This window comes from Lipophrys pholis, assembly GCF_963383615.2.
Source record: "Lipophrys pholis genome assembly, chromosome: 13".
Lineage (NCBI taxonomy): Eukaryota > Metazoa > Chordata > Actinopteri > Blenniiformes > Blenniidae > Lipophrys > Lipophrys pholis.
The window spans coordinates 10,151,470-10,172,178 of record NC_137632.1 but is presented as its reverse complement, the minus strand read 5'-3'; the positions used below and the strand labels follow the sequence as shown (position 1 = coordinate 10,172,178).

Genomic DNA, 20,709 nt, shown 5'->3' with positions numbered 1-20,709 from the left:
TCGATTGTCCTTATTTTGTCTGTTTGTACAACCAAAAGCAGAACAGTGATGCGTTACCGTTTCTGAAGTCCTGACAAATGCCACTCACAAGATAGCGGACGCACTGACGTATGCTCATGCCAGTCGTTGAGGCGTCCAGTGTATCATAGACATATACATATTTATGTCTATGGTCCTGGGCAGGGCTTGAACCCGGGCCGATCTGGTGGCCTGAGCGCATGCGCGAGCCCCGCCACGGACAGATCTGGTGCCTACTCCGTCACCGAGTACACATGGAATACCCGGATGTATCCTCGCTCCGCCCACTTTTTCGAGAAATTGGAAAACGGCCATATATGTCTATGGTCCAGACTCGCCACCGCGACCCGGAAACGGATAAGCGGGAGAAAATGGATGGATGGAAGATTGGGATTTTTTTCTTTTTAAATAAAGAATTATTTATTCAAGCTAAAACCGACTTATAAAAGGTTTTGAATTGATTATTTGAATAGAATGAAAGTTTATTTCAGACCAGTCGGCACAAACAATAACAACTAAATTAGATAAAAACACATAAAGCAAATAAACATAACAGAGCAAGGCAAAGTCAAAAATAAGTAATTATATAAATAATGTCCGACCATATGAGAAAAGGAGTAGGACGAAAGTCTAATTTAATTAATGTTTCTGTGGAATATCAATTAGTCTTTTCAATTTCAAGGCGGAATAACTCCAAACTTCCTCGTTGTCCTGTTGTCATTCCACATCATAGTGATTGTAGACCATCCCAGGATACCACTCAGTCAGTATGAAGTAATTCTGATGGGTCATTTCAAAATAAAACAACTTTGAAAATTGGTATATGACATCTTTTCACCTGATTTCAAGATGGAATAACTCCATAAATCTTAGTTGTCCCGGGGTCATTCCACGTCACAGTGATGGTAGAGGTAAACACCCCTGAATGCCACACAAAAGGGCGTGTTTAAAATTTTAACTACCACAACATTCTGACAACCTTATACACTTATCCTGTAAAAATGTTGAGCCCTGGAGAATAGCCTATTGAAAAAGAAATCAATGAGTAAAATACACAAGACTGTGTCGTGGCCTGGAATGGAAGCGTAGCCTCCAGTGAGCATTTTAGTTCTTAACTGTGAGCTTGGGCTGTGCATAAGCTGGCATTTTTCACTACTCCGTTTCCATCAAGCAGTGCCTATAGCTCCATCCAATCTGCTCCGAGCTTCCAAATTAAGCTGTAAGTGGAGCTTCAGGTTGGAAGGTCAACTCAATTTGAAAATCCAGTAATCTGAATGAATGTAGCGACACCCTGGGAATGCACACTTTTAGTTTACTGCACATATGTGAGCGAGTGAGTGAGTGAGTTAAAGGTACATAAAGCAATGGAAGACTACTCAAAAGATGAAATAAATGGACGACTGTAGATATTACTACTGACAGAATGAAAACAATGTACTGGCAATATATAATTTTCCAATTAAATATCAATGTTTGACTTTGGTAATACCTGTGTAATGTGTACAATGACCAAACCTCCTGGATGTGGACCTCCCATGACCAACTGGGTTAGTTATTCATGTCGGTAGTTTTATGTTTTTGGAGGCAGAACTAAGAGGCCACTGTGGTTAGTACTTTTTTGAGTTCGGTGGATTGTGATGGAATACAAAAAACGTGATAAGGGCCTGTTATATTCCATCATTATATGATTTTAAACCATATTTTTTTCAGTGCTTAAAATCATACACACCATTAACAGATACATAAAACAAGTATAAATAAAAATCCTCAAAAAATGTATAATTTCAGAATTATTTTGTAAAAGTTGTTTGATTGCTGCTTTGAATAGTTTGTTCTACGCAACAATGTAATGACGTTATCTGTCAAGTCATTTTAAATCTTTTTATTTTTATTGAACCACTGTGATACTTGTGAGAGGTGGTTCCATCAACAGTGTCTGGGAATGGATGCTTGTACACGCAAACGAGACCGTTTTTTTCAGTCAGTGTTTTCGCAGCATAGCAGTGTATCATGAGAAATCGTCCGGTGCATTGTGGGAAATTGTTCAATGTCACTAACCCCCCCCCCCCCTCCTCAAATTTTACGCACACCTTTGACCTCAAGCATGTTTGCCTTCAGAAAAGGATTTCCATCAAATTATTGACCAAGTTTTATTGTCAGGCACTTTGTTTATTTGATGAATACATACATAACCCTTGAAAATGATTGAGTTCACCTGTCCTCTAGTGCCACCATCAGGTCAAACCTTTTCATTAGACTTAATGTATCTTGGTCTATTATCACTGTGATGTTTTAATGACCCCGGGACAACAAGGAATTTCTGCGCTATTCCACCTTGAAATCAGGTGTCCTATTGAATTTTCAAACTTGTTTTATTTTGAAATGACACATCAGAATTCCTTCATTTCTTTGCAGATGAAAACACACTCTGAGTGTTTCAGTCAGACATTCCCTAGCATGCCAGCTCCTGACAACGACCTTGTCGGTAACTTCAGCTCTAAAGTTATAAACATCATTGACACCATAGCACCAGTCAGAGCTGAAGCAGTCCGATGTAGCTTGTGATGATTTCCACACCAAAATCTATTTCTAATCTGGCAGATTTTCCCCTGTTAGACATTGTTCAACACCTCAAACCCACAACATGCAGCCCCCACTCTCTACCCACAAAGGAATTTTAAAAGATGTTTATAATTGTTTATCTCCAGATCTACTGCGGACAGTCAACGGCTCTCTTCAGACAGGTGTTTTTCTAAAAGCTCTGAAGACAGCCGTTATCAAACCTCTTTAAAAAGAGTAATCTGGATGCTTCAGTAATTAGTAATTACAGGCCCATATCAAATATGCCTTTCATAAGTAAGATTGTTGAAAAGGTAGTTTTTACACAACTTAATGCTTTTATGGCACAAAACAATGACCTAAATGTTTTCCATTCTGGATTTAGGTCAAACCACAGCACCACAACAGCTCTAATGAAAGTGCTGAATGACATCTACATGAGCAGTGGCACTTCCAGAGTCTCAGTTTTAGTGTTACTGGATCTTAGCGGTGCTTTGGACACAGTTGACCACAACATACTGCTGGACCGAATGGAAAAATGATCGGGAATTTCTGGCACTGCACTAAGTTAGTTTAAATCTCACTCTCAAAATTGTGACTTTTCTGTGTCGATTACTGATTATGAATCTGAGCAAATGAAAATCACTTGTGGGGTTCCTCAAGGCTCCATCATTGGGGCCCTTTTATTTAACGTCTACATGCTCCCACTGGCTCAGATCATGTAACATTACAACATCTCTTATCATAAAACAGTTAAATAAATAAATTTGCTCTGCACACACCGCCATACTAGCGATGGCTGATAATTATTGGTACCAATAGTTATTGTGCATCCCTATTAAATATAGCATTTTAAAGGATGATTTTACTCAAAATATTCCTTAGATTTAACAGGTTACTCTTTTAAAGGATGATTTCACTTAATATATGATTTGAAAGCTTTATTTAAGCAGTATTCCACTTTTATTTCGATCCCAGTAAGTACGTCTGCAGGATGGGAGTATTCCATCCAAAGTACTACCTCATGTCCTACCTGTGATTTTAAAGGTTTAATTCATCCAAATAGCTATTATTTAACAAACAAGTTAAGGTTTTCTAGGGTTATTCCACCAAATTGTGTAATTTATGTACTTTCGTTAGTACCAGGTAAGATATTAATGGAATCATATGTTGTAGTCTCTAGACGTCAAACAGTACAGTTTAAAATGTTGGTACGAGGCAATACACAAGGACAAGTAGGGAGCCAAATTTATATTTATTTCATAGAAGAACATACAAGACACAGAGATAGACATTAACATATAAAATGACACATAGCATTGCTATATCCAATAAACTATAAATTTCACTTTTTTTTTTTTATTTCAGTAAAATACACATAATTCTGAGAATTTCATGCCAATGTACCCCTTTTGAAGTGAGCGCCACCTACCGACTAAATTGTCTTCCTTCTGAGTTCAACTTTTTATTCCAGCCTTCTACAGAATTCCCCCACTTCACTGAAATAGAATGGAGACAGCCTTATCTCAACTGGGTCGACAGAAATACTGTTAACACTTAAAAAGGTACATTCAATAACGCTGGGAGTTTTCAGGTGGTAACTCCTTCTATTAGTAATAGTTCAAAAAAGATATTAGGGCACTGTGCAATTTAAAAATAATACATGCTTTACCCTTACTTTTGATGGTCAGCCGGACCAAGTAGCGCCATATAAGGCATGCAGTGTGTTTGCCCTTTAAAAGTGCATTACTATGGCAGTCCTATCAGTGCAGGTCCATTTGCTGTGGTCTCCTGGTCTGACATTCTTTGCAGCAGGAATTCCCCCTGTGAGCTGTACAAAGCCCCCCCCCCCCCCCCCCCCTCCCGGAAATACAAAGCTTCAAATAAGCAGAAAACAGTTTGGCTGCTCAGATGTTTGTTGTCGCCATCTGCTGGCAACATTAATTCATAGCACGCAGCGTTTGTCTGAAAAGAGCCACAAAGCATTGTATTAAAAGAAGGGAAAGATTCTTATCCAAGAGAAACGTGTACTGTGTTTATTTCTAACATTGAACTTCACTAGGAAATGTTATTATTGTTGTTGTTGTTGGGAGTAGAAAAGTCCCATTGAGACGAAGCCTCTGTGTGGCTGGACCAGCCTGCTTCTTCAAACTGATGACGAGACGACTCTCGTCTATTGAGACGTTCCTGCAGCCACAATATACTTCATGTCCTTTTGAAAAGGCGAAAAAATAATCTTGAAAATGTTCCCATTTAGTGCACTTCTTTCACAATACAGGACTTCTGAAACACTGCACAAAGTCTTTATGAGTTTTTTTTTTTTTAATCAAATCAAACTTTATTTATATAGCACTTTTAGTACAATGAAATGCTGTACAAAGTGTTTTTCTGGTTAAAAACAAAAATAAAATACAATACATACAATACATAACAAAGGTAAGTAAATGAATCAATAAAATTTCTAAAATCCTACGAGTATAAATGAGATCAATTAGTTAAAAGCCTCATTAAAAAAAATATAAGGCCTCGAGCCTGCTTTTTAAAACATATGTGGTAGCTCTTCCTTATTGAAATAGTCTTAATTCACAAAATCCACCTCATGCCTGCACATGTAGAGGATCTTTCCTGAACTGATCATTATTATTGATAAGATGAAGAAGCTGATATTTAACAAAGTGCAGTAGATATTTTGATTGCCCTGGTTGTACTCTGGGGGCAGGTTTGACCCCAACACCAGTTGTTGGCTTCATCACTGCTGTGCATAATGAACACACACCCCCACCCCCACCCCCACCCCCACACACACACACACACACACACACACACACACACACACACACACAGTATAAATAGGTTACAGGAATAGTTCATTAGATAAATGTTGAGATCATTTTTCTCAGTTTTATTACTTTTCATGCGTGTTCACATGTCTTCTTTTCGTTGAACTCTTCATCCAACGACTTTCTTCTCCCTTTCAGTTTTCCTCTGAAATGTTTGGTTGCCCAGACGAATAAACAGCCCGGGAATGTTCCTGCCGACAGCACGGGCCTGAAGCTGTCAAGGCCATCTGTTTAGAAAAAAGAAGAATTTTTTTCCCTGCATAGTAAAGGATAGTTTACCAACGACATACAGTTGAGCAACGTGATGTAGTAGAAATAAAAGTAACCTTAAAGTTCCTCTAACCTTTTCCTTTTGCTGATAAAGAGCAGCACTAACCAGGGTCCTCGTCTCCGTCTCATGTTTGGTTCGCATCCTAGTAAGTAATCAAGTAAAGTCAGTCACTCAGTTAGTTAGTTAGTTACAAACAGTCCTTTTCATGTTTGCAATATTCTTTGTTTAGCTCATGAAACGTGAAATGTGCATCATAAAAGCTTTTGTTTTTCAGACTTTATACTATCACACAAAACATGCAACAATTTTAAAAATGAGAAAGTTGATTTTAATTGTTTGAAAATCATTTTTTTAACTTGTTTATTGAAACTTTTGGAATGTGGAAAAGGAAGTGGTGGTGAAGACAGAAGTTCACAGATCAAGACCAAGATAAGACCCAGAGTCGAGTGGCTAAAATGATGTCATGAGTCGGCGCGCGCACGCACGCACGCACGCACGCACACACACACGCACACACGCACACACACACGCACACACACACACACACACACACACACACACACACACACACACACACACACACACACACACACACACACACACACACACACACACACACACACACACAGAAAGCCTGGCTATGATTAATGAGGAAGCTGTCTGTCATGATCTCTGCTCAGGTCTCAGTGTTGTGCTGTTTCCGCTACTCTTCAGAAATGTCTTGAAATAATCTATGTTTTCTTTAATATTTTTACAATTTTTGTCGGGCCAGGTTGGAACCTCTTGCAAGCCGGTTGTTAACTTCCGGTTTGACAGCTCTGGTACATAAGAACATGTGTAAATTTAAAAGACCTTTTTCTTTTCTAATCACCAATTGCATGTTATGTCATTTTATTACATTTGGACTTCTAATCCAGTATTTGAAGAACATGAATATATTTGTGTTTTGGGAGAGAGGTCGGTCACGATGACCTCAAAAGTCAAAATACTCATACAATACCCAACATGTAGGTTTTATGCCAAGATTTTTCTTCCTTTTTGACATTTGGGACAAATAGGGTGAGTATAAAAAAAGATTATTATCATTATTAATTGTTCTGCATTACTGCAGACGTTTTACCACTATGTTTAGCATCACTTTCACAACTTAGTCTTTGGATTTGCCCTTTTATACAAATATGGTAATATGACCAATAATTAATTAAAATAGTTTCAGGTAAACTGACTTTTTTAAAATTACAGATCAACTTATACTTTCACTCACCTGTAGAGGCAGACAGATAATATGATGAAGCAGAGAGACGATCCTATGGCAGGTGTAGTCCAAAGGTACCAACGGGTACTCCATGAATCTGCATTAAAAAGCAGAAGAGAATTAGATTCAGGTGACATGTAGACGATGTTTCTTCTGCTGTGGAGATGCTGAGCCAGTCAGAAGGTTGACCTACCTTTCTCAGGATTCTCAGTCACAGTTACATTCCATTCAATGACTTGTAGGCCTTTCTTCGAGGGTAATATGCATGAATAAAGTCCTGCATCATCAGCCTGAGCTTTCAAAATACTTAACCTGGTAACACAGTCTTTATCTATGACTTGTCTTTGAGAGGAGAAGTTAGAAAAAGACATATTGGAGAAGGAAAAAATAACAAGTGTGTCTTTCTTCCAGGTGATTTGTGTTGTATTAATTGCCCATTTGCTGCAATTGAGCACGGCTGTTTCTCCTCTGAACACCACCACACTCCTCTGAACACCTGTAAGATTCCCTAAAGAAAGCAGCCAGTCAGTACTGAAGATAATCTGAACTTGAATGGAACTTGTTTATAAGTAATGTAAACCTTATCCTACCTGCAAAGACTTGCCGCATCCCCAGCAGAGAAAACAGGAGGAGCAGAGCTGCTCGGTTTGAGCTGAACATTGTGCCGTTCAGACGGAGAGTGAGGAGCCTCTCATCAACACCTACATGTATACATGCAGAGGAGGTTCAACAAAAAGGAAGTGGCTAGTTGCTGTTCGCTCGAATTAGAGCTGACCTATTTGAGAAGTTTAAAAAAAAACGCCATGATTTGAAGCCCAGAGGGTCGAATCCCAACGCTCACATGTCACGGCACCAGGAAATAAGAACATTAAATATTTAAATATTTCCCTCAGGAGGAATCGATAGAGTACACAAATAACAGAAACAGAAAAAATATAGATCATGTGGTAATCCTCAGCGCTGATTCAGTTGAACTTGTACTTTCAACTGAAGTGTGGTTCTTAAAATGAAGCAACTGTGTACACACACACACACACACACACACACACACACACACACACGTATTATTCGTAGCGTTTGAAGTTTATTGAAAAAAGAAAACATCTTACAAAAACATCTTCAGGAAACATTCATTAGAGTCGTGTGTGCCAGGTATCTTTGGAGGAGATCAAACACCGGAAAAATAAAACAGCGACTAGAGGAACAGACGACTGTCCCCGTCAAGCCTTCGTCCTAGAAAAGGAAGTCAAGAAACGTTATAGTGTAAGTAGTACAGGGCCTGATCACAGGGAGTATTTTGGAACTGAATGTTTGAAGAAAAGAACATAATAAAAGTAACAAGGACAAATTTAAAGCTATAAAATGCACTATAATACAAATCATGCATGTGATCAGGATGACACTTTAAGGGAATAATTTTATTATAACTTTCACCATTAATAAAAAAATATATATATAATTCCATATAACAAATAGTCAAATCCCCTACTTTGGGATTTATGGCATAAATATTAAAGTGGAAGCCAGGAGCTTCTAATTGAGTCAAAGGTGGAGCTTGATAGGTTAACGGTGTGCGTGTGTGGTGTTCATTAAACTATCCTTTACTGGAGGAACGCCTTATTAATCCTCAACACAGTCCAGACATCATGTCACACCAATGGTGCTGAATAAACATCGGGTAACCTTTTTAACAGATGTTATGTTGCTGCTCTCGTCCATTGGTTCACAAAGCTCCACAAACAACCAGTTGATTGAGCATCTTCCTCCAACTAACTAAACTAACTTGAGCTGAACCTGATGAGTGAAAAGGCCCCACAAACCGCTCAGCAACACCACAATAGAACAATCCATACAGGCGAAGCTGACAAACGGTCAACCGTTTTAGGTGCAAGTAAAGTTTTTTTTCAAAGAGTAACTGAACCAAGGACGCACTTTCAGGAACTTGGACAAACTCTCGAGCATAAAGCGGTATGCAAGCACAAATGTAAAATCCTAATGTACAAGATTGGGTTCAAATTACTGTGAGCAACCAAGACAAAATAGATAATGAATTATCGAGAGCTGCTTTAATGCATGGCTTCGTCACTTGTCCCTCCAATGACGGCTCTTCTTTCAGGACATTTCTTGAAGCTGAAACGTGTGACGAAGACTAACATAACAGCTTTTGTGTGTTCATTTGAAAGACTCTCCAGCTCAGATGGGATCGTAGATTGAATTTAATTGTTCAATGTAATCACTCCGCCGCTTGTTGTGTCTCCTCTGTGGTTGGGTCAGGTCTGTCTATTAAGACAGAAAATAAAAATAGAAAATCATGACTAATGAGTCAAAATGATGGGGTCTCTCTTAAACATGACAAGGTTATTGTTGTTTTGTTCACCTCTTCCGCTGACTGTGGTTGAAACTGGCCCTGGACTGGATCCTGATTTGTTGCTCCCATCTTACATTTTCTGCAAAGGTAGAGCAAAGAACATCGTCAACAAGCCACTTTATAGCTCACCTAGTTAATGTACGACATGAGACCTCGTCATTAAAACATACTGTAGATGTTTTGCAGTGTGTTTCTTTAGATTATCTCAAGCACATTTTGACATTGAAAGACCAAAAATGAGTGCTTGTAGTTTCAGGTAAACTGACTTTTTTAAAATTACAGATCAACTTATACTTTCACTCACCTGTAGAGGCAGACAGATAATATGATGAAGCAGAGAGACGATCCTATGGCAGGTGTAGTCCAAAGGTACCAACGGGTACTCCATGAATCTGCATTAAAAAGCAGAAGAGAATTAGATTCAGGTGACATGTAGACGATGTTTCTTCTGCTGTGGAGATGCTGAGCCAGTCAGAAGGTTGACCTACCTTTCTCAGGATTCTCAGTCACAGTTACATTCCATTCAATGACTTGTAGGCCTTTCTTCGAGGTTAATATGCATGAATAAAGTCCTGCATCATCAGCCTGAGCTTTCAAAATACTTAACCTGGTAACACAGTCTTTATCTATGACTTGTCTTTGAGAGGAGAAGTTAGAAAAAGACATATTATTGGAGAAGGAAAAAATAACAAGTGTGTCTTTCTTCCAGGTGATTTGTGTTGTATTAATTGCCCATTTGCTGCAATTGAGCACGGCTGTTTCTCCTCTGAACACCGCCACACTCCTCTGAACACCTGTAAGATTCCCTAAAGAAAGCAGCCAGTCAGTACAGAAGATAATCTGAACTTCAATTGAACTTGTTTGTAAGTAATGTAAACCTTATCCTACCTGCAAAGAATTGCCGCATCCCCAGCAGAGAAAACAGGAGGCGCAGAGCTGCTCGGGTTGAGCTGAACATTGTGCCGTTCAGACGGAGAGTGAGGAGCCTCTCATCAACACCTACATGTATACATGCAGAGGAGGTTCAACAAAAAGGAAGTGGTTAGTTGCTGTTTCACCCAGCTCAGAGCTGAATTAATGCTTTTTGAGGAATAAAATAGTAAATCATGTGTTGGCAATGTGTACCGTAAATAATTACCAATACATGACTTGGTGTATTTGAGCCGTCACCTCTTTCAACATATGAAAAAGAAATAGTAGCTGATGGACGCTGTTAACCACAGGAAGTCTGTCTGCAGACTCCTTGAGCACTTCGGAAAGTCAAACTCTCCAGAAAGTCTTTGTGGCTTGACGACTGATTAAAGAACAGATTAAGACTGAGACACTGTGACTCTGTAATGTTCAGTGAAAATCGCACGTTCACCCTTTTATGACATTCTTAATTTTGTAACTCAGTCCTTTTAGAGATAAACCCGGATAAATGGTGCAATGCAAACGGTGTGATTATTTAGAAATTTATGTTTTCTGTAACTTGTATTTACTTAAAACTGTTAGTTTTAAACAACAAGGAAAATGCAAATGCTTTCCCTTACCTGATGCAGGGCTAAGACTTCAAGGAGGTATTAATACCTGTCGAAGGACCGAACGCTTCTGATTGGTTACATGGCTGCTCTGTCGTGACAGGTCACTTTTCTTATCACCGATACCATCAGCAGCATGCTAAAACTCTACGGAACAAACTCCCCTTTATGAAAAAAAATCAGCCTCATGTCAGTGTTCAAAAAGTTAAAAAAAAACTTTCTGAAGACCAGACTTCTCCAGAATGTGTAGGTGTGCAAACACTGCTCGGGGGGAGTGTGTGTGTGTGTGGGGGGGGGGGGGGGGGGGGGGGGGGGGGTTGAAGCTTTAAGAGAACGTCTACACTTAAACTATTCAACAAAATGCTTGTGAGTTTAGATACACTTGTGAGAGAAACTCCAGTTTGATTCCGGCTTGCAAGCTTTTAGTTTGGATGTTGCGCTTGAGTTTTCTTTTCCAAAAAAGAGCATGTGAGCACGTCGCCATCTTGGGCATGTACCAGAAGCTGGAGGAAGTACCACTTTTGATAGGTGTTGCTTTAACTCCCTAATGTCAGGATGTTAACTCCCTAATGTCAGGATGTTAACTCCCTAATGTCAGGATGTCCAAACTCCTCTGTTAGGACCTTACAGCTAGTGCAGAACGCTGCTGCACGTTTACTAACCAGAACTGGAAGAAGAGAGCACATCTCCCCAGTCTTAGCATCCTTACACTGGCTTCCAATTAAATCTAGAATAGAATTCAAGATCCTTCTGATCACATATAAAACTCTTCATCAGAAGGCTCCGTCCTATATCGAGAAACTTCTAGAAGTTTATCACCCTCCACGAGCCCTTCGCTCTGAGGATGCTGGACTGTTGGTAATCCCTAAAGTCCATAAAAGTAAAACAGGAGGCAGGAGTTTCAGCCATATGGCTCCTTTACTCTGGAATCAACTACCAGCCTCGGTCCGAAAGGCCGACACCATTAGTTTATTTAAGAGTAGACTAAAAACATTCCTATTTGATAAAGCTTATCCTTAGGAATAAAATAGGAATAAAATAGGACCACTAAGTTGAGCTGCTATAGGCCTAGACTGCTGAGGGGATTTTTTCTCTCCCGTTAATGGGAGGAACTCTACATTTGGAGGTTCTGTTTCTTGTCTTTCTTTCTTTCTCTCTGTGTAACAACATTACTGGAGCCACCAGATACTGCCGCCGTCTTTTTTATCCCTGACAGGAGGAGAGCAGGATCCAGGGGATCAGACCCAAGACTCACAGAGTGGAGTTACGACGGTCCTACTACCTGACCCCACCACAGCACCGGGACCCCACCGCAACGGCACGGCCCTTAAACTCCAGACTGAGATTGGCTCATCATCAGACCAACGCTCATCATAGACTTTTCTTAGTATTTGTACTTATCTGGCCTGTCTGCCACTCTCTCTCTCCCTCTTCTTTTCCTCTCTCTCCCTGTCCTATCCCATGTACTTCTCCCCCCAACCGGTCAAGGCGGATGGCCGTCCTTCCAGAGTCTAGGGTCCGCCCCACGGTTTCTTCCTGAAGAGGGAGTTCTTGAACTTCTCTCCATGCGAGGGAGTTTTTCCTGGCCACTGTTGCTTGTTACACCTGCTTGCTTTGGAAGGGTTTAGTTGGGTCCTGTTGTACTCTATCATTGTAAGAGCGCTTTGAGATGTTTGTTGATGTGATTTAGCGCTTTACAAATAAAATTGAATTGAATTGAATTGAATGTATGTGCCCACACGGTTACGGTCTCTATTTATATCTAAAAATCAGTTAGTGAGAAAAAAAAGTAAAATTCTTACGGCGAAGCTCATGGATAGTTTAAAATGGTGAACCACAAATGTCTTCATTTGGATCCATGTTTAGTGAAGAAATAAGAATAAAACTGAACACTGGGCGACGCTCATAAAAGTGGGAAAGCAGGCGTCCTGATACTATAAGATTTCCTCTACAGTGTGGGACTAACAGCTCTTTAAGATATGATGTTGTTATAGTCTTGTTGTTAAGAACTTTAAGAGTTAAAATGAATGTTCAATTCTATTGTAGATTTAAAGCCAATGAAGAGAAGGTCATATGTGATGTGATGACTCACTTGGACACCTTGATATGGTTCCTGGTCTGGGAAACATTCCTGGTGAAATAGAAAAGTCCTGCAGACGTGTTTAATGTGGAGTTGAAGGATTAGTCCTGGTCAAAAGTAACTTCCAGGTTCCTCACAGTTGGTGGTCCAAGTAATACAATATAGGTTTTACTATATGTTGGCATCATTCATTCATTCATTCATTCATTTTCTTCCGCTTATCCATTTCCGGGTCGCGGGGGTGACAGTCTGAGTACTGTCACCCAGATCACAATGCACCATTTAAGAACCTTCCTGCAGGTGGTGAGCCCACGGGAAGGTGGCGCCCGGCGAGGGACACAAACCCACTACCCTGAGATTGTGAGTCTCATGCTCTACCAACTGAGCTAGCCGGGGGACATGTTGGCATCAGTTCTATCAAAATACTCGTGTTTATGCCACCAGGGGGCAGTGTTGCTTTGGTGACCCCTGTCAGTTCTTTGGACAGGAAGTTGTGTTTTGTTTTTTTTAGTTTGGTTGCCATGCGTTTGGTTTTTAAGTTGGTAAAATCAACTTTAAAAGACCTGAAAAGTACAGTCTTGTGTCCTGTCGTGGGTTAATTTCACCAGAGTACATGTACAAACCTATGTTGGACAACCTTGGGGCCATCAAAGGCAGTTTCTCAATATGCCTACTTGTCTGTACTTGAGTTCTGAGAATTGAGAAATGATCTTAATGCACAAAAGCCATAATTTATAGTAAAACAAACAAAAAATAATGATTATAAATTAACAAAATCAGGGTTTTTTTAGAGTCACTAATTTAAATTTTGTGCCCAACAACTGTACCTAAGCGTTTGTATTTGCACGTTTTTTGTTGCTCATTCATCATAATTATATTGAGCTAAAAAAAAAAAAAAATTGCATTAAAATAGGTGTTTCGATCGATGCATATTAATTTTGTTATCATCTTTCCAATTATTGGTCTAAAACCAAATATTATATTCAGCTTTATAGAAGACAGAGCTGTACCCAGCTAGTTCGCTCTTGGATCACCCGAATGAAAAGGCAAATGTTTCTACAGAGGAAGACAGAACATCTGAACCAAGCAGACGTTCTCCAAGGAGTCGCCACCAAAGATGTGTCCTTATATGATTACACCTGATGAACCTGTACAAGTTTACAGTTTCAATTTCTGCAGAAACACATGCAAATTTAAGAGTTCACAACCGTCGCAGTTTTTCATTAGTTATGATTCAGACATTAATGTCTTGAGAATGGAAACAAAGAGATTATCCATAGGAAGTGTCTTGGTAGAAATAAGTGTGTCATAGTGTAACTGAATAACTTGTGTAATGTTGTCAATGTACACAGTGGACTGAAGCGGTCGATGGTGCGACTTGAAGGACTCAGTTTAATGGACAGTCTTTCTCTAAGTTTACCTTCAGAGCACAACTAAAACGTCTGTATTTATTCATTCCTTTATTTTGCCATTGCATCATGTGCTTGAGAGCCACGAGATGACCTCTGAAAAGGACGATGAAGGAAAAATGAAGGAAAAACAATATTACATGAAATACCTTTCTTTCATATAGCCTGCCCACGGAGAATGAGAGGACATGGGGAACTTTGGTTAATCGCAAAAGTAAATAAAAAGACAGTAAAGGCATGGACGCCCTAAAAAAAAAACACAGAAAATTCGAAAAAGTCCTCGGCTGTACACGCAATCAAAATATATCAAACAAAAACCAAGGTGTGAGTAACAGGACTGTAAAGCCTCATTGACATATAGTAGTTCGTATATACATTTGTATGTCCACCACAGCCTTAAGTTCAGGCCCAACCACAGTCTGTCTCATTTCCTCTAAATCTGCACTCACACGTGCCTTTACACTCTTATGTGTCAAGAAAAACAAGTACAGGAAGCTCACACTTTACCAAAGGAGTCAAACGCAGAGTCAAAATGATGAATGTCACACTTGAAGTGGATTCACAAGGCCTTGACAGCGATCTCGCTCATGCAAATCAACATTCCTCAACACGTTTCTTGACCCATTTTGGATTCAGCCAATGAGGTTTTGATTGAGGAAGTACAGTTTGGTCTATAACCACAATATTCACTACCGTGTCAAAGCAACTGTGAGCGTGAGAAAATCAGAGTATGCGCATCCTCACACAAAGGATGGAGAGAATCAAATGGCAGTAGGGGTTTATACATCAAGGTTCAACGGGGTGATGCAGCGAGGAAGTGCTTTAATTGTACTGCCGACCAGCAGGGGGTGCTCTCATCACCTATGTTCTTACTATTACACTACACTTCACAAGAACAAAGCAGCAGCTCAGCACATATACTGTAAAAGCAATGTATGTTCCAGGTTTTACTGATATTTTGGACACCTCAACGTGCTCACACAGGCAGGTGATGGCAGTGTTTCATCTTCATAGTGGAATGAAACTCAATTCATGGAGAACCCTTGAGATTGCCAGGCTGGCAAAGAACTTCCGCAGAGCCGAATCATGAAAACTACATCAACAGATTTCAGAGTGGAAAAACTACATGTGAGGCAAAATCTTCAGAAAATAACTATTATCTATGAAGTATTTAGATTAAGAAAGGAGATATGACAAACTTTGACAAAGCCATCTGATGATAAGTGACAAAAAAGCACATAAAAAAGGTAATTCATTTTAAAGATGGAGGCTTTGAGTTTTTTGTTTTTTTTTAAAAACATTTCAATCAAGATTCAAATCAGGTCAGGACTATGTTAAGATTAGATTAGGTCATTATAGAGGCCCCTGAAGTCATGCCTGCATCTATGTGTGACACTTTGCTTTTTTCAGCTTGAGGCATGAAGACATTTGCATTGATAAAGAAGTTAAATTGATCGAAGCAGTTTGTTTAGGCTTTACTACTTCTCTTATTTTTACTCTTATCCTGTCCTGCAGCCATATATATATATAATATACTTGTCAGGTTTAACCTCTGTGGCTTCTTTTTTTTTTACATATTACCACACAAGCTTTCAAGCTGTCACTCTTTTCTTCTTCTCTCCTCCCTCTCCCTCTCGCTCCTGATGCAGAGCTGTTGCTGAATCTGATTACATGCTGAGGATCTATTTAAAGGGTTCAGGTTGACAACCGGTCTGTGGAGGGATGAGACTGCCAGGCATTCAAAGAAAAAAAAAAAAAAAAAACCAAGCCCGTTCAATTTATTTGACATGTGGGAGCACCACATTTGAAATGTATGTCTCATATATTTGTGTGGAGGAGCATCGGTACTTTATGGACGCTGTATCTTCTCTTATTCACATGCTTGTTCAAATGCCTGCTCCCTCCCACTCAGTATGATGATTTGTGCGTGCGTTTGTTGCGACTGATTTGTGTGCACACATTTATGCATGAGTGTGTGCCTACTGGCGTCCTGTTTTGTCCAAATGCTGGGTTAATAAATGAGATCTTTGGTAATGGCAGTTGCGCTGAGCGCCGTCAGCCCCGCTCACCAGAGTGAGAAGAGTCCCAGATAACGGGCGGAGATACCGTTGCTTTTCACCACAGCACCAACCGTCTGTGTGTCCCTCGAGCCTCATCTCATTTCCCTTCATTAGGGCCGGAAAAAAAAGTGCCTTATACCAAGATTACCGCTGATGAACAGTTTTGTTTGTTTTCATTATCGCTCTGTCCCTCCCTTTGATAATTGCAACTGGGAAATAATCAGGGCAGAGCAATATCATCTTGTCACACACACACACACACACACACACATTCACACTGTGTGACCACTTCCTAACAATAAAAAATGTCGTCACATATGATATGACTTTGCTTCAGAGGAGGATGTCAGATTTCACCACGTTGTTGTTTTATTCCTCATGTCAGTGGTTCCCAAACCGGGATTTGGAGACGACCTCGCTGCGGGCGTGGAAGATCACATGAGGGTTTGGCTTCTGAAGTTGTGAAAAATTACACTACCTCCTTGAATCTCCTAAAATGTCATTATGCAGGATACAAGGACAACACATTTCTTGTCCCTGAATCACCATCAAAGTTACGTGGACCTCAAAGAAAGGACTGATGGAAGTAGGGCGATTAAAATACATCCCAGGAGCAAAACAGTATCGAATTGAATGCGTACGGCATGTTTGTGAGCCGAGGGTAGAGTGGATGTGATTCCTTTTTGAGTGCAAGCGAGTCTGTGACCCTTTCAGGCCGTGATGGATGTTTGTGAATATTTAAGATGCCATGTAGAAAGCTTTTGGTAGAACACAAAGACATCAGAAGGGCTAATACCTCTTGTTCTCGGTTTTGAACACTCCATGATTCACTCACAAATGGGCATGCACAGTCCATAAATTTAAAATAGTGGAAGAGAAACACAGTTTCAGCCCAAGTGCCTCTCTAACAGCAACCGTATCTGAGATTTTCTTTTCTTTTTTTTTTTTTTTTCTTTTTTTACATCCCGGAGAGGAAATACATTTAACAGTCTTTCTGCGTGTGTGTCCATCTTCTCCAAGCTGCTTTGCGGAACATAATGAGCACATGTGTGTCATTTTCGGAATTCGCAGTGCGTTGGTGGATCTGTGTTGGTGTGAATGACACAACAGATCAACTGTCTGTCAGCTCTTTACAAAACACATCAATCAAGCTTCACCTTTAATCTTTATATACATATTATATATGCACATCAATATTTCAATATACTGTGAGGGATGGCAATAAACAGAGAAAATGGGGAAAACACACTTTTCTGTGGTGGGATTTTTACATCTACATCGTGACTCTGGGCGATGGACAGAGGAGCACCGTGTCCGCAAACACAGAGAGACAATTACACAGTCTCATTCATACCTATGGACAATTTACAGCCATCAATTAATCTCTTATGCATGTGTTTGGACTGGACTATGTTTTGATACTACTAAATACACCAGGCAAAGGCCGATTAGGCAGAAAGATTTTATAAAGCGCAATATATCCCATTTTAAACTGCAATTGAAGTTTTATTTTTCAAATATGAACATGAAGTCTGGGCATTCATCCTCTCTTAATGTGAGTCGATCACTTTTATTTTAATGTTACCAGATGTTAGTGCTGCTTTCGAGACAGTTGACGACAACATACTGCATGACAGACTCAAAGACTGGTTGGAAATTCTGACACGGCATTAAATTGGTTTGAATCTTACTTGCAAAACAGGGAATTAAATAATTATTCATCTGAGCATATGGATTCCTCTAGGTTTCATCCTTGAGCCTCTTTTGTTGAACATCTACCAGCTCTCTCTGGCTCAGATCAGGCGACATTACAACATCTCCTATCATGATTGACTATTAATCCCTTTGTTAAAACACACGTTTTTCCCACTGAATCTAATATCAGTGTTATCAAGACAAAAAAAAACCCTTACTTTTCAGGACATGATTAAAAGGTAGCAGCTGCTGGAGTAGCTGACACATAATGTACATAAACCTGTTTCATATCTGAATTGAAAGTGTCTATGGGAATATTTTATGTTTTTTATTCTCTATTGGCCCCTCAGTACATTGGCCAACTCCTCAGGGCGCACCAGCCAGTCTTCAAGCCAGAGTGTCCTGCAGGTCCCAAAGAAGTCCTTTAAAACCTGGGGGGACTTGTCCTTTCAGGCTGTAGCCCCCAGAGTATGGAATGACTTGCCCCTGTCCCTCGGCACGCTCATAACTGCAGACTTTTTAAAAGGCACTTAAAGTCTTTTTTTTTCTCATTTTGGAAAGCTTTTGGTTGATGCACTGAAAAAGAAAATTGCTGGCCCAACTTAACTGGATTCCTTCAATTGTTAACAGCTAAATAAATCAAGTTCTTCAAACTTAATTAACTTAATTAACTTCATTAACGTAAGTTAATGAATTACATTGAAGCAATTCAGTTAAGTTTGTCCAACTATCTTATTTCTTCAACGTGGATTTCCAACTTTTGTTTCGAACTGCACATCCATCTTGCACGCTGAAAAGTAATGGAATGGAAAAATACACAGTGTGACGTGCAACGAGACCAGAGAGCGAAGGTGTAGAATCAAGTCATTGTGGTTCAGCTGAAACTCAACTGAAACTGTTGCCCACAATGGAACAATCACTACCAACAGCGGTTGAAGATTTTGGTTTTGGCTTTGTGCTTCGAGCTCCTAAGCAGAAATGAGCAACATGACTTAACAGTCCAGCTGCACAGCCCCAGATAAAATGTTTAATTTTCATCCTCAAAGCGTTTGACCCCAGGCCATGCTGACACAGGTAATCACCCCCAGGCACCTTATCAGACGTCACACAGCACCGTGAAGCCTCAAAGGACATCCCCCCACACATTCAGAAGCCAGAGAACACTTTGATGTGTAAAATCAGCCGAGATCTCCTATAACTATTAATAAATCATCTCTTAGCAGGGAGCCACACTGTATAATATTGTTCTTGTATTAATAGATTCTGAACAATAAATTCAGTATGCAACGTTCAATTTAGCAAATTTCTCAACCCCCATTGTGAAATGTAATTAAAAAACAATCTTTTCTTCACTTTTGACTTTACTTCGTGTAAAACCGCGAAGAGTAAGGCCTATATAGGTCAGCGAACCAGAGAGACATTTCGAAAAGTATACAGCAAACACATGAGGTCACTGAAGAGCTTTAAGGCACTGCTTCATCGTGCTTCGTTTTGATGGTGGGAACACGAAACTTGTTCCAGATGATCTGATTTAGTGTTTTACAGGCAATTTAAAATCTCAATGAAGACAGAAGATGAACCCAACTTTAGCAAACAAAATAATACTTGTGGGCACATTTTTACTTTATTCAACATCAAGTCAACTGCAAACTCAAAACGGTTCCCACATTAATACAAAAAGCTGCAAGGTGCCAAATAATCACACAATCTTTTCAAAGAGGAAGATTTACTTGAACAGGATTAAGTGACATAAAAAAATTTAGTGCCTGAAGTGAGACCTCCTCTTTTCTATTCAAAATTCAGAGTGCTGCTGCATTTAGCGTCGCAGCCTGTCGTCCTTAATCGCTCTTTAATTACTCCTTGCTGGAGCATGCACACCAATACTGGTTTGCTCTTCTGAAATACTGAAATCATAACAACCTGCGAGCATTCAAGCGGTTCTGCAGAAGATCTGACCGGGGGATTCTGCTGCAGCTTGAGTTGCTTTGAAGGCCAAAGACGTGACAGCTTTTACAAAGCTTTGACAGGATATCATACAAAAATAATAGGTAACATGAAAGGGCTACACCTCAACTGAAACCAGAAGCCAAATCCAATGGACATTTTTGTTGCAGTCTGCATACAGTATTTGATAAGTACAAACTCAATTATAAAAAGATTGTTATAGAGTCTTTCCTTCCATCTTATGGAGAGACTTTATCCACTTGGATCTTGGGGGCGGGAGCCAGTTCTAGCTCACAGCAGGTAAAACTGACGGTACACCTCAGACAGACTGAAGTACCTGGAGAAAACACTCAAAGGGAGAATATGGACACACAGCGAGGCTCAGAGCCCAGAATCAAACCTGAGTCACATTCCCTGCGAGGCGAGGCGAGGTGTTCACTAAACCATAGCAACACAGTGTGAAATATAACCTAATTAAAAACAAAATGCATTCGCTTGGCAGTCTTGTAAAACAATATTTATAGAAGTCATAATGTGAGATGTTGGAATGAAGAAATTTTACCATTTAACTGCAGTAACAGCTCAAAAAGTTGGGACAGAACCAATGTTATTGTTGTTGAGCATCTCCTCTTGTATAAAAACTCTGGATGGGAAGTGAAGAGACCAACAAATGGAGTTTTGGGTTGCTGA

At 39.8% G+C, this 20,709-nt stretch overlaps 2 long non-coding RNA genes across 2 annotated transcripts; both read right to left on the bottom strand.

Annotated features, from left to right (window-relative positions):
* Window positions 1-4,901: 4,901 nt before the first annotated feature.
* LOC308119082 lies at window positions 4,902-7,624 on the bottom strand. The gene is made up of 5 exons (XR_013935916.1): window positions 7,534-7,624; window positions 7,137-7,451; window positions 6,953-7,040; window positions 5,761-5,830; window positions 4,902-5,644 (listed from the first exon to the last, which is right to left on the bottom strand). It is a non-coding gene; the product is annotated as an uncharacterized lncRNA (long non-coding RNA).
* A 388-nt stretch (window positions 7,625-8,012) lies between these two features.
* On the bottom strand, window positions 8,013-10,311 carry LOC308118536. The gene is made up of 5 exons (XR_013935891.1): window positions 10,200-10,311; window positions 9,800-10,117; window positions 9,616-9,703; window positions 9,321-9,390; window positions 8,013-9,223 (listed from the first exon to the last, which is right to left on the bottom strand). It is a non-coding gene; the product is annotated as an uncharacterized lncRNA (long non-coding RNA).
* Window positions 10,312-20,709: the final 10,398 nt, after the last annotated feature.